The sequence below is a fragment of the Palaemon carinicauda genome, chromosome 6 (genome assembly GCF_036898095.1).
Source record: "Palaemon carinicauda isolate YSFRI2023 chromosome 6, ASM3689809v2, whole genome shotgun sequence".
Lineage (NCBI taxonomy): Eukaryota > Metazoa > Arthropoda > Malacostraca > Decapoda > Palaemonidae > Palaemon > Palaemon carinicauda.
The window spans coordinates 102,139,462-102,151,745 of NC_090730.1; the positions used below are offsets into that span (position 1 = coordinate 102,139,462).

Genomic DNA, 12,284 nt, shown 5'->3' on the forward strand with positions numbered 1-12,284 from the left:
TATATATTATATATATATATATATATATATATATAATATATATATATATATATATATATATATATATATATATAAAATAAAAAGGAGGACGAAGAGTCTGGACAACATCTTTCAGTTTATTGGTGCCAACGTTTCAGGACTCATCCCACTATCAAGGCTAAAATGGACATATAAAACATTATAAGCAAAACTCAGTAAAATTATATAAAATGCAAAAAAAGACAGTCAAAATTAAAAATCTAAATTATAAATAGTTACAAGTAAAATCTGGAGATAAAATAAAATTGACTAAGAGAAAAGTATCTTAAAATTAAATATAAAAAAATTAAAATTGTCTAAGGAGACCAACCTGTCTGGAACAGACTAAAGAACTGAGTGACTATCTGAAGGACAGCATTCAGGAATAAAATTCTAAATTTGCCGGCTTAAGCGATGTGGAGGGGGACAGAGGATAATTGGCTGTTTAGTTTAGGAGCCTTTTCTTTAATCATTAACGACTCTAATACTAGTAGAGAGTTGTTTGGGGCTTGAGCAATGATTTCAAAGTTTTTATATGCAATGTTGGTCTTGCATTTACTTGCATGTTCTCTGATGGTTGAGAATTCTTTGGTTTTGAGCGTGCATCCAGTTCTATGACTCACTCCCCGATGAGCATCTATACGAACTTTCAGCAATCTTTTTGTGGAACCCACATAATTTCCGAGATTACATCTTGGACAAGTAAACATATAGACCACTGAACAACGCATTAGATCGGGGAGAGAATCCTTAATTCTAAACATAGATCCCACTATCAGGGGATTCTTAAAAATAAGTTTAAAATCCAGACTCGGAAAATTGTTTAAAATGACGTTTTTCATTTGTTTTCCATATTTTCCGTTATTAATAAATGGCAAAAAAGCATAGTAAATCATTTTTGGTACTTGAAACTTAAGTCCTTCCACCCCTTCGAGTGCGAAACCTCGTACAACAACCCGTGGAGCTCACTAACTCGTTTAGCGGAAGCCAAGGCGAGGAGGAAGACTGTCTTAAGGGTAAGGTCTTTGTCATGTATGTTCCTGAGGGGTTCGAAGGGTGGTCTAGAAAGGGCCTTAAGAACTCCCATTGCGGAACTCTGGAGGAACGTGGAGAACACGATTGTTTGAAGCTCCTAATGAGCATCAAGATCTGCCGGGAAGCTCCTAGATTGAGTCCCTTGAGGAGAAAGACCTGACCCAATGCGGCTCGGACACATTTGATGGCCGGGATAGATACTCCTAGGTCGTCTCTCAGGTGAACTAGGAAGTCCGCTACCTTGTGAATAGAAGCATCCAACGGCCTGAGGTTCTGGGAGGCACACCACTTCGTGAATGCGGCCCACTTAGCTTGTTAAACCAAGACTGAGGATTTCCTCAGATATCCAGTCATCCTCGTGGCGGTTTTAGACGAGTATCCCTCCTTCCTCAGGAGACGCTCTATAACCTCCACGCGTGTAGGCGGAGGGACCGAGGGTTTTCGTGAAACTTCTCGAAGTGGGGCTGATGGAGGAGGTCTTCTCTGTCCGGAAGCGGCCACGGTGGAAGAACCGCTAGCTCCTTTAGGTCCGCGAACCACTCTCTCTCCGGCCAGCAGGGCTCTACCAAAGTCATCTGCAGGTTCTTTGCGCGTCTGACTCTGTTGAGGACTTGTCTGAGGGTCCCAAAGGGAGTGAAGGCGTAAACGTCGAGACCGTCCCACGTGTGCTGGAAGGCGTCCTCGAACGCTGCTGCTGGGTCTGGCACTGGGAAACAGAACACGGGAAGCTGGGCGTTGAGCTTTGTGGCGAACAGGTCCATCACCAGCGACCCCCACTTCAGGATGATTGTCTGGGCCACTTCCAGGTGTAGGGACCACTCTGATCCTACTACAGTATTGTACTTGACCCACCCTGCTGAGGCCATTGGCTAGGACATTTCTTTTCCCTGGAATGAACCTGGCTGTGAGCTCGATGTGTTCCCTATCGGCCCATTCCAGGATCTTTGATGTGAGGTCGCACAACTCCCTCGATTTAAGCCCTCCTTGCTTCTTCACGTAGGCTACCACGGTGGCGTTGTCGCACATGAGCGCCACCGTGTTCCCCCGAAGAAGGTGGACGAACTCTAAGCAAGCTCTCTGAACCGCCATCAGTTCTAGGACGTTTATATGTAAGTCCCTCTCCTCGGGAGACAACTTTCCCTTCGCTGATTCGTCGAGGAGATGGGCTCCCCACCCCTCCTTCGACGCGTCTGTGAAGAGCAACATCTCTGGAGGGGCGGTCGCGAATGGCATCCCTTTGAGGGTGTTCGCCCTGTCGGACCACCACTTCAGGGTCTCCTTCGTCTCCGGGGAAACAGTGACTATTTTGTGGGGGGGACTCCCCCGGGGGCAGAGTTCTTTTAGGTTCCATTGAACCGCCCTTAGCTTGAGTCTCCCCCGAGGGACTAGCTTCTCTAAAGATACCAGGTGGCCCACTAGCCTCTGCCAGTCCTTGGCTATGCTTGGGAAGTCCGATAGGAAGGGGAGGATTATCCGGTCCAGGTTTTCGAGCCTCTCTATGGAGGGGAAGCCTCTCCCCAACTTGGAGTCCAGGACCATCCCCAGGTAAGTCATCCTGGTGGAGGGGATCAACTGTGACTTTTTCATGTTGATGGTGATCCCCAAGTGTTTGCAGAACTGTAGAAGCTTCGCGCCTTGCTCCTTCAGTGCTTCTTCTGAGGCTGAAAGCAGCAACCAGTCGTCTAGGTATCGGATCAGGCGGATCCCCTGCTCGTGAACCCAGACCGACACTGTTGTGAAGACTCTCTTGAAGACCTGCGGAGCTGTCGACAGCCCGAAGCGTAAGGTTCTGAACTGCAACGACTGTGAACCCCACTTCACCCTTAGGAACTTCCTGCTGGAGGGGTGGACAGGGATCTGAAAGTATGCATCCTTGAGGTTCGACATCATGAAGTCCCCTTCCCTCAAAGCTGCCATCACCGACTTCGGAGTGTCCATCTTGAAGTCGGTCTTGCTTATGAACTTGTTGAGGGCCGAGAGGTCTATGACCGGCCTCCAACCCCCTGTCGCCTTCTCCACCAGAAAGAGCCTGCTGTAGAACCCCGGGGACGGGTCCTTGACTAGTTCTAATGCTCCTTTGCTCAGCATGGCTGACAGCACCTCTTGTAATGCCGCCCTCTTCAAGGGGTCCTTGGGAGCCAACCACTCTGCACGTTGGTCGGGGATCAGAGGGGGCGGGCCCGCCAGGAAGGGAACTCTGTACCCGTCCCTCAGGACTGCCACAGACCATGGGTCCGCCCTGTTGTCCCGCCATGCTTGCCAAGAACGTTTGAAGCATTCCCCTACCTGAGGCTTCGGCAGGAGTAGGGGCCTCTCTTCCTAACTTCTAGAGGTGCGGCTAGAATGGCCTCTCCTGGAGCTGGAGTAATTTGGCTTAAAGGAGGCCTGCGGAGTAGTACTTCTCCTACGGGGGGGGGGGGGGGGGGGGATTGCAACGCTTGACGCCAGGACGACAAAGGGGAGTCTCGTTTAGGTTGTCCCGCAGAAGTGTGGGGACCATCCGGCGCAGCCCTTCTGTGAGTGGAACGTCTTGCTGCTGGGGGCCTGGAATCTCCTGTCTCCTTGAGCTTCCGTACCCTCTCCATAGCTTCCTCCACTGCCTTCAGGGGGAAGACGGAGTCACCCCACACTGGGGAGTTCCTCAGGCACTTCGCTTCCCTCTCGGGGAGCCTACGGACCAACTTATTGAGGACAGTGTCTCTCCTCCGTAAGATCCAGTTGGCCGTCTGTGTGAGGGACTGGAAGGTGAGGAACTTCATTGCCTTCCCACCTGAGCAGATCAGTTCCTGTAGTAACGTCTGGTTTTCAGGTACTGCCAGGTCATGGGACAGTTGAAAACCCACTAAGGTGCAAGCCCACCAGTCTAACCACGACGTGACGTTCACTATATCCTGGGCTGTGTCCTCCATCACCGAAGCCTCGGCTGGAGAAAAGCACACTGGGGCAGAGGAGGCTCTGTCTTCCGCACTGACCTGGTTGAGGGTGGCTATCGCCGCTTCGACTGCGCAGGGCCCCGAGTGCCGCCCGTCAGGGACGTAAAATTTCATCTGGGTCCTTAACCCCGGCAGCAGCTTGAAGGACCCTTGGGCCCTGAGAGAGTTTACTTGACCCGCGACGTACCTGTCCACGTGGTCCATCCCCAACTTAACGTCCGGGGCCAACGGAAGGGTTAGCGATGGCTTTTGTTGGACGGGGTTGTCGACCATCCTTCCCAGACCCGAGAGCCAGGCTTGCTCTGTCGAAGGTTTCGGGTCGTCCAGTCTGTGGTGTCGTCTGATAAGGGCCAGCACTTTCCTATAAGAAGAAACTTTGTCTGCTGAGCACTCCCCACCGTCTATCAGGCCTTCCACCACTTGATCCTCCACGTCAGGTGCATCGCCGATCATGGATGGGGCCCGTGGGAGGCTAGGTCATCTCTCTCTCGCCAATCCAATGGCGCGGATACTTCTAACACGGGTGGATCCGCCGAGATGGAGGTAGCCGTCATGGGTTTACCCCCTCCTGGGGAGCTCCGTAGGACCAGGGGTCCACGGTGAGCCGCCGGTTGGCCAGAGCGCTTGGACAGAGCTGCCGTGGGACCGGGGATGGGGGCCATGCTACCCGGCCGAAGCAGCGGCTCTCTCCGCTGGGCAGGTGGAGCCTGTGACTTCGCGGGTAAATGCATGGCGAAGTCGACGTGTGTTGGCGGCTTCGGCCGACGGGCGGACCGAGCGGACAACATGTGTGGTAAGAGCGAAGGAGCAGCTCTAGCGGGCAACGCGGATGATACTGGAGCGGCGGCTGCCCTGATCAGCTCGCTACGGGGAACCGTCACTCAAATCCACTTGTCCCTGGATGAGAGCCCATTCTTGCTCCTCTTCCTGGACGGGGCTGAGAGGGAGCGAGATCTCCTCCTACGAGCTCTCTTTCGTTTCCTTCTCTCCTCACAGGGATCGGAGTCTTCCGAAGAGGACGAGTCTGACGATGATGATGAGGAGGAAGAGGAGGAGACGGAAGAAGAGCTCGACGAGTCCTCCGAGACCTCCTCTGACGATGTAGGGTCTTTGTGCTGCTTCACCGGCGTGAACAGCTGCATAAAGTCGGGCGGGAGCGTCGACAACGGCGCCGGGGGAGTCCGAAGCGCCTTCCTAGACGTGAACCAACCGTCGAACTCCTCCTCTTGACGCATCGGCAACCTGAAGGGCGTCCTAGGCGCCGTCCAAACAATGGAGTCGAGGTTCGACAAACCTGTAGGCTGCCTCTATGTCTACTTCTCCCCCAGGCGCTAAAGTACCTGAAATGCACTGCCACGACGTGGGGGAAGGAGCCGAACCCATCTTCCCCCACACCGGGTCTTCGGTCGAGACGGGTCCTGTGGGCACCAGAACCTCGTTTCCCGAGCACCCCCCACCCCCCACACACGCCTGCGAATCAACAACAGCTCCCACATCAGTTACATCAGACTCATGGGGAGCGGCAATGGGCCGCTTCCCCGCAATGGACTTACCTCGTCCCCTACTCTGGGTAGGGGAAGGTGACGGGGAACCTCTCTCCGATGGAGCGGTAGGTGAAGCCAAGGGCGATGCGGCGCCCACCTTCTTAGGCGACCTCTTCGGCGGCTTTTTCTTCTTAGTCGCGTACAAGGCCCACTGGATCTCCGGCCACGACGCGCACTCCGGACACGTGGCGGACGGGGAACACACGCTACCCCTGCACGAGGAGCACAGGGTAAGCGGGTCTACCTCCGGCTTCGACAGGAACGCACCACACGATTTACTGGCCTTAGGGCCGGGGCAACGACGTTGGGGATCCATACGGAAGCACAAAGAGCACCAAGCAACACAAGAACACTGGGATAGGAGGTGGATGAAAGGGTACAAGGGAATTGGTAAACACGCGGTAACCACGTGGGGACACAAAGGGTCGGACGGGATGTGAGAGAGCGGCGAGATGTGAACTACGCCGCAACCAGAAGCTTACTGATGACCGAGACCTAGCTCCATGCTCTCGCACGCTGACCCGGGTCGCCACAGGGCGAGTATCCATCCGCCACAGAGGGACCCACTATAGAAAACGGAGATAGGGGAAACTATACAAAATTCTGGTCGGTTGGGAGGGGAATACCAGATACTCCTAAGAAAGTAGTTCGAGGTAAGTACTCCGTGTTAAAACAATCACATTTTCTATGCGTCCGGAAGTCCTGGCAAACTATAGCTCGAGTGTTTTGATCAAGTTTTATTACTATTACTGAGTTTTCATTACTGTTACTGTTCTTTTTGGGTGAATGCATTTTGTTGGGACAAGTGTAAACTTTTCCAATACTTGTAAAATGAGGAGTGAGGCTGGTCGGGAAGCAAAAATAGGGCATGCTAAGAATACAGCAGTCTAACGGGGGGTCGCAAGGGTGTGTCGGGCAGCATCCCTGGTATTGTTGTACTGTATTACAGGGCAATGTAACCTAGGAAAAAAATTGACAAATTCGGAGATAATTTGTATTTTTTCTAACCATACAAACCTTAGCTATTAACATAGGGTTTACTTTCGGCGTAGCTGAAATGACGAGCCATTTGAATTTTAACGAGGGTTTATTACTCCCGCGCTAGTCAGCAAGGGGGTAGGGGAGTGGTAGCTAGCTACCCCTCCCCCCTCTCACACACCGGTGAACTGCTTCACTTCACTTAGAGGTAGGACTTGCCTTGGGGGACAGGGCTGGCGGGCAAATATGTGTAAATAGCTAAGGTTTGTATGGTTAGGAAAAATACAAATTACTGTATCTCCGAATTTGTTATTTGTTCCATAACCGAAATACAAACCACGCTATTTACATAGGGTGACTTACCCTTAGGTAGGGTGGAAAGTCCCCAGCCTTACTGGCTTTGGCTTACCCCGGGACTCAGAATCCAAGTGAGTCGCACTCGAGAAAAAGAGCCCCTGCACCTCGCAAGTTTCTTGCTACGCAAGAAATGTGCGGCCTATATAAGCTTGTGTGTGGAGGGAAGAAGTGTGACTTGTCCTAGGAAGTCGACCTGAAGTCCTTTAGCTGGAATTCTAGGCTAGGACGTTCCCAATACTACCTCGTCAGGGTATGGGGGACGCGACAGTATTAACTTAATACTAAGAACACAAGGAAGCATGGTTTACCTGCAGAGGTTTGAGGTCAACTATGCAGAGAACCCAGGATGCTGCTTTCCTCAAGAGAGGGGAGGATGAAGAAAGAAGTAAGGGCCAGACATACTTCTTTCATTCATGCAGTCTAAAACCGGGTAACAATGCCCTCAACCTTCTGCTACCTGTCCATTAAGGAGCCTGAGGTTAGACCAACTGTTGTGTAGCCACCACAGGGCCGATAGAAAACGTATCCAGGCTCCTGTGGGTCACGTCCTGCAGGTAGTGGGCTGTGAAGGTCGTTAGACACTTCCAGACTCCAGCTTGTAGCACCTGCGTCACAGAGTAGTTCCTCTTGAAGGCCAGGGACGTTGCAATGCATCTGACATCGTGTGCTCTAAGGCGACGTGAAGGAGGGTCTGGATTCAGGGCGTGATGGATGACCCTTTGAATCCAAGCTGAAAAGGCATACTTGATGACCCTCCTCTCCGTCCTTCCTGTGCTCCCAAACAGGGCTTGCACGTGAGGACGAACTGCAGCTGTCCTTTAAGATAACCCCTCCGACTCCTTACTGGGCATAGTAGGAGAAGGTCTGGGTCATCTGTTACAGAACGGGGACTCGAAATCCTGAAGGAGTCGAACCGAAGGTCCGGGACGCTAAGATTTTGAGTCTAGTAACCAACTCAGGGACGAACCTGAACGTTACCTCCACCTATCCTCTTAAATGGGCGACGTCGTACGAGAGACCACGAAGTTCGGTGACACGCTTGGCCGAGGCCAGAGCGAGCAGGAGCACCGTCTTCCAAGACAGGTGACGATCAGAAGCCTGGCGTAATGGTTCGCAAGGAGATCTCTTAAGAGCCCGAACCATGTTCCATGGAGGAGGTATGTTCGTAGTTTCGTATGAGCAAAGAAAGATCCAGCGAGGAGGAAATGTCTATTCCTTTCAGCCTGAAGGCCAGGCTTAAGGCTGAGCGATAGGCTTCCACCACCGAGAGCGAAAGGCGCATTTCCTCCCGCCGATATACAATAACTCTGCTATTGCTGGAATAGTGGCATCGAGGGGAGAGGTACCTCTCCCACGACACCAACCACAGAAGACTCTTCACTTCGCCTGGTAGACCACTGCGGATGACTTTCGCAGGTGTCGAGACATCCGCTCCGCAACTTGTTGCGGAACGCCTCTCACTGTGAGGAGATGCTGGATGGTCTCCAGGCGTGAAGCCGAAGTGATGCTACGGCTTGTGATAGATGTTGCAGTGTGGTTGTTTGAGTAGCTCGTGTCGTAGGGGAAGCTTTCTCAGGAGTTCCGTCAGGAGATGCAGAAGTTCTGGGAACCACTCTGCATGATGCCACAGCGGAGCTATAAGAGTCATCAACAGGTTGACCGATAGTCTGGTCTTGGTGAGCCCCCTTCTCAACAGACAGAACGGTGGGAAAACGTAGACGTCGATGTTGTCCCACCGTGTAGGAAGGCATCATGCCAGAGTGCCTTGGGGTCTGGAACTGGAAGTAGTACAGCGGCAGCTTGAAATTCAAGGCTGTCGCAAACAGGTCCACAAGGTCAGGACTTGTTGGCAACCAGGGAGGGCCGAAGACCACTCGGTACTCTCTATCTGTGAGGCCCTGCTCAGACTGTCGGAGAGCACATTCCTTTGTCCGGAATGAAGCGAGCCGATAGGGTATTGAGTGGACTTCGGTTCATCTCAGTATCTCCACTGCAAGATGAGAAAGTTGTTATGAAAAGGTACCTCCCTGTTTGTTAAAAAAAGCCACTACCGTGGAGTTGTCGTCCACGGAGTGACTCGCCAGGGTCTGTTGGAAGTCTTGAAGGGCCAGAATACGGCCTTCATTCCTAGCAGATTGATGTGGAGGTACTCTTCTGGTTCTGACCATAGGCCTGATTCAGAACGTGGGCCCCCCTCCTTCCTTTGATGAGTCCGAGAACAGCATCAAATGCGGGGGAAGGACGAGAAGATCCATTCCCTTGCAAAGGTTTCCGTAAGTCAACTACCACTGCAGGTCCATTCGTTCCGCAGGTCCCAAAGGGACCAGAATGTCCGGGGAATCGTTGTCTTGATTCCACCGGGACTTGGGCCGCCGATGCAGGGATCTCATCCTGAGGCGGCCGGAGGAACTAGCCTGGCCAAGGAGGAAAGGTGACCTAGGAGGCATAACCATGATTGGGCTGGAAGCTCTCCTCGTCTGAGGAAAGGTTCTGCGACTCTCCTCAGCTTAGCTATTTTGTCATCTGATGGGAAGGCTTGGAGACTGAAGTCTAATATCATGCCTAGATATCCCAGTTGTTGAGATGGAAGCAGAGAAGACTTCTCGAGAATTACCATGATCCCTAGATCTTGGCAAAGTCCCAGAAGCTTGTCTCGGTGTCGAAGAAGGGTCGATTCCGAGACTGCCTGGGTTAGCCAGTCATCCAGAAAGCGGAGGTGGCCATGAAGATAACAGAGTGAACATCTGGTGGACACCTGCAGTGCTGTGGAGAGATCGAAACACAGCACCTTGAACTGGTATATCTTGTTGTCTAGGCTGAATTTCAAATACTTCCTGGAAGTCTTGTGGTCTCACTACAAGCCTGATTGACTCTGCTGTTCCACGCTGAACGAACTTTGTTCGACAAACTTGTTCAGGGCTGAGAGGTCGAGACAGGTCTCCAGCCTTCAGACATTTTCTTACAAGAAAGAGTCGGCTGAAGAAGCCGGGGAGCCGTCGAAGACCTTTTGGAGAGCATCCTTCTAGAGCATGGTCTGGATTTCTGCCCGAAGGGCTAGCCCCTTTGCCGATCCCATGGCATAGGAGCTCAGCGACACTGGATTCGCTGTCAGTGGAGGTAGAGATGTAAGAACGGGACGCAATATCCTTGGCTGATCACGGAGATCGTGCAGGAATCGGCCCCGAGTTGCTGTCACCTGAGCGAGCAACCTTAGGCATCCCCCCACTGGGGACCATGCATGGGGGTTGCCAATCCTAGCGTTTGCGGCCTCGGCCGCTCCCTCAGGATTATTGCCTCCCCAGGAGGACTTCCCGCCCTTCTTGTCTCTGACAGGAGGGGGCTGCTGTTTAGACACCTTGTCTTAGCTGCCGGGGCCAGTTCCGATGTCCTAGGCTGACGAGGCTTTTGTTGTTGAGGCACTGGAGGCTTGTAGTGTCTGGATGTAAGCGCCTTTGGAGGAGCGAATCGTGATTCGACTTTTTCCACCTCTCAGCTGTCCGTTCCCCGTCCTTGGGCTCAAAACAAGGTCTTTCCAAGGGTGGAAGAGTGTCTGAGCTTGCCGACATCCATGGTTGGGACTTCCGAGAGGAACCTCTCAGTCACTGCATCTCAATGCTTCAACATCGAGTTTGCCCACAAGTTCGAAACTTGGTGAGCCGGGAAACAATGGTGCTCGTGCCCGAGAGGAGGAAAGTTTCCATGACCTTCCTGGAGCTCTCCTTGGACAAATTCTCGGATCACAACAGGATGCCCAGATATCCAAGCCAGACGACCAGTCACGAAGTGGCCCACATGGCACACTTTGCGGCTTTCTCCTGGCTTAAGATCTCCGAAGACGAGAATGTCACCTGCCGGGCGGAGAATTTCTCGAGAGAAAAACTCCCTGGTAAGCCCCTTCCACAGAATGGTGGAGAGGAAGGGCTAAACCAGGTTCCCCCATGATCTCGAAGTACCTCCTCTGCTGACGGCTGACAGACGACTCCCGCTGGGGGGAAGGGAATCGAACGATCCTGAGGAGTAGAGATGATGGGGCCTGCCTGAAAAGAAGAAGAATGTTGCCCAGACCTCTCTGAAGATTCTTCCTGCTCTTGCACGTGCCATGCTCTGCGTTTACGGGGTGAAGATCGTGATCTGGAAGTACGCGTTCCAAAAGACTCGCCAGGTTGCCCGTGTTGCGAAAACCGACGGGAATCGCGGTCGAAATCGCCCTGGCGCTCGCGTGATGGTAAATCATTGGTTCGCGCGCGGGCGAACATGGGTGCGCCCGCGCGGCGAAAGTGCGCGTGGGCGCGCAGGTGAGGGCGAGCGCTGGCAGTCGGGAGACCGATTGCGCGTAGGCGAGCGATGGCGCGATGGAAAACCGTTGGTTCGCATGCGCGGTCGTAAGGGCGAGCGCAGGGGGCCGGGAGCGATGGCATGTCTTGGTGAGCGATGGCTCGTCGGCGGGCGAAGCGCGTTGGCAAGCGATGGCGCGTAGCGACCGATCGCGTACAGGAGCGTTAACGAGTGAGCGCATAGGAAACCTACGACGATTGAAGCGTTGGCGCATTGAAAACGCTTGCGCGTAGACGAAGAATCGCGCGGGCAAATAGGAGATCGCTGGCGCGTAAGGAGAGCCCAGGGGTGCCTGTGAGTGCCCGTGCGCTAGCTTAGGTGTCTCCTGGGCAGCGCGGTGTAAAGTGGAAGCGTGCTGGCGCGTTGGTGCGCTGGAATTGGAACCGCGCGCCCACCGCGCTTGGCGCGAAATTCCAGAAGGGTGCTGCGAGTCCAGAAGAACCTGTGAGCGCCTGTGCGCTAGCGTAGGAACTTCTTGAACTGCGCGCGACGAGGCAGGAACCAGGAGATCGTAGGCTCGTAGTTGCGTGGCCAGAAGATATGCGCGGCCAGACGATATCAGCGAGGGTGCAGAACCAGAGAGATCGTCAGCGAGGAGGCGAAGGAATAAATTCCTAGCCTGCGCCCAGATCCGAAGATCGTGGGCGCGTGGGCGAACGTTGGCGCGTATTGGGCACATCAGGAAAGGGGGCGCAGATGCGCGCTGGCGAGCAGGTGAATGTGGAGTTCAGTGAAGAAATAATCTCCCTGCTTGCGCCCAGATCCGGAGATCGTGGGCGCGCATAGCGCACATCAGAAACGGGCGAGCAGATGTGCGCTGGCGAGCAGGCGATCGTGGGCGTTCAGGAGACCGAGTAGCCGCACAGAAGGTCTCAGAAGAGTTGGCGATCAGGAGATCCACGGCGAGACTCAGCTACAGGAGGTCGCTGGAGTGTTGATTCAGCAGAAGTCTGGTCCACAGCAGGAGAGCATTTGCTAACTATTGCGCAGAGAACGAGGTTGCACAGGTAAAAACCTGGCACTAAAGGGACTTACTCACATTGTGAGATAAGCCCTTTGCCCGAAGGGACCGGTGCCCATTGGA

The 12,284-nt window shown here is 53.4% G+C and overlaps 1 protein-coding gene across 3 annotated transcripts in view; it reads right to left on the reverse strand.

Annotated features, from left to right (window-relative positions):
- Positions 1-12,284, reverse strand: part of LOC137642608 (oocyte zinc finger protein XlCOF6-like) — a 140,349-nt gene that overhangs the window by 103,268 nt on the left and 24,797 nt on the right. The gene's annotated exons all lie outside the window — the stretch shown is intronic.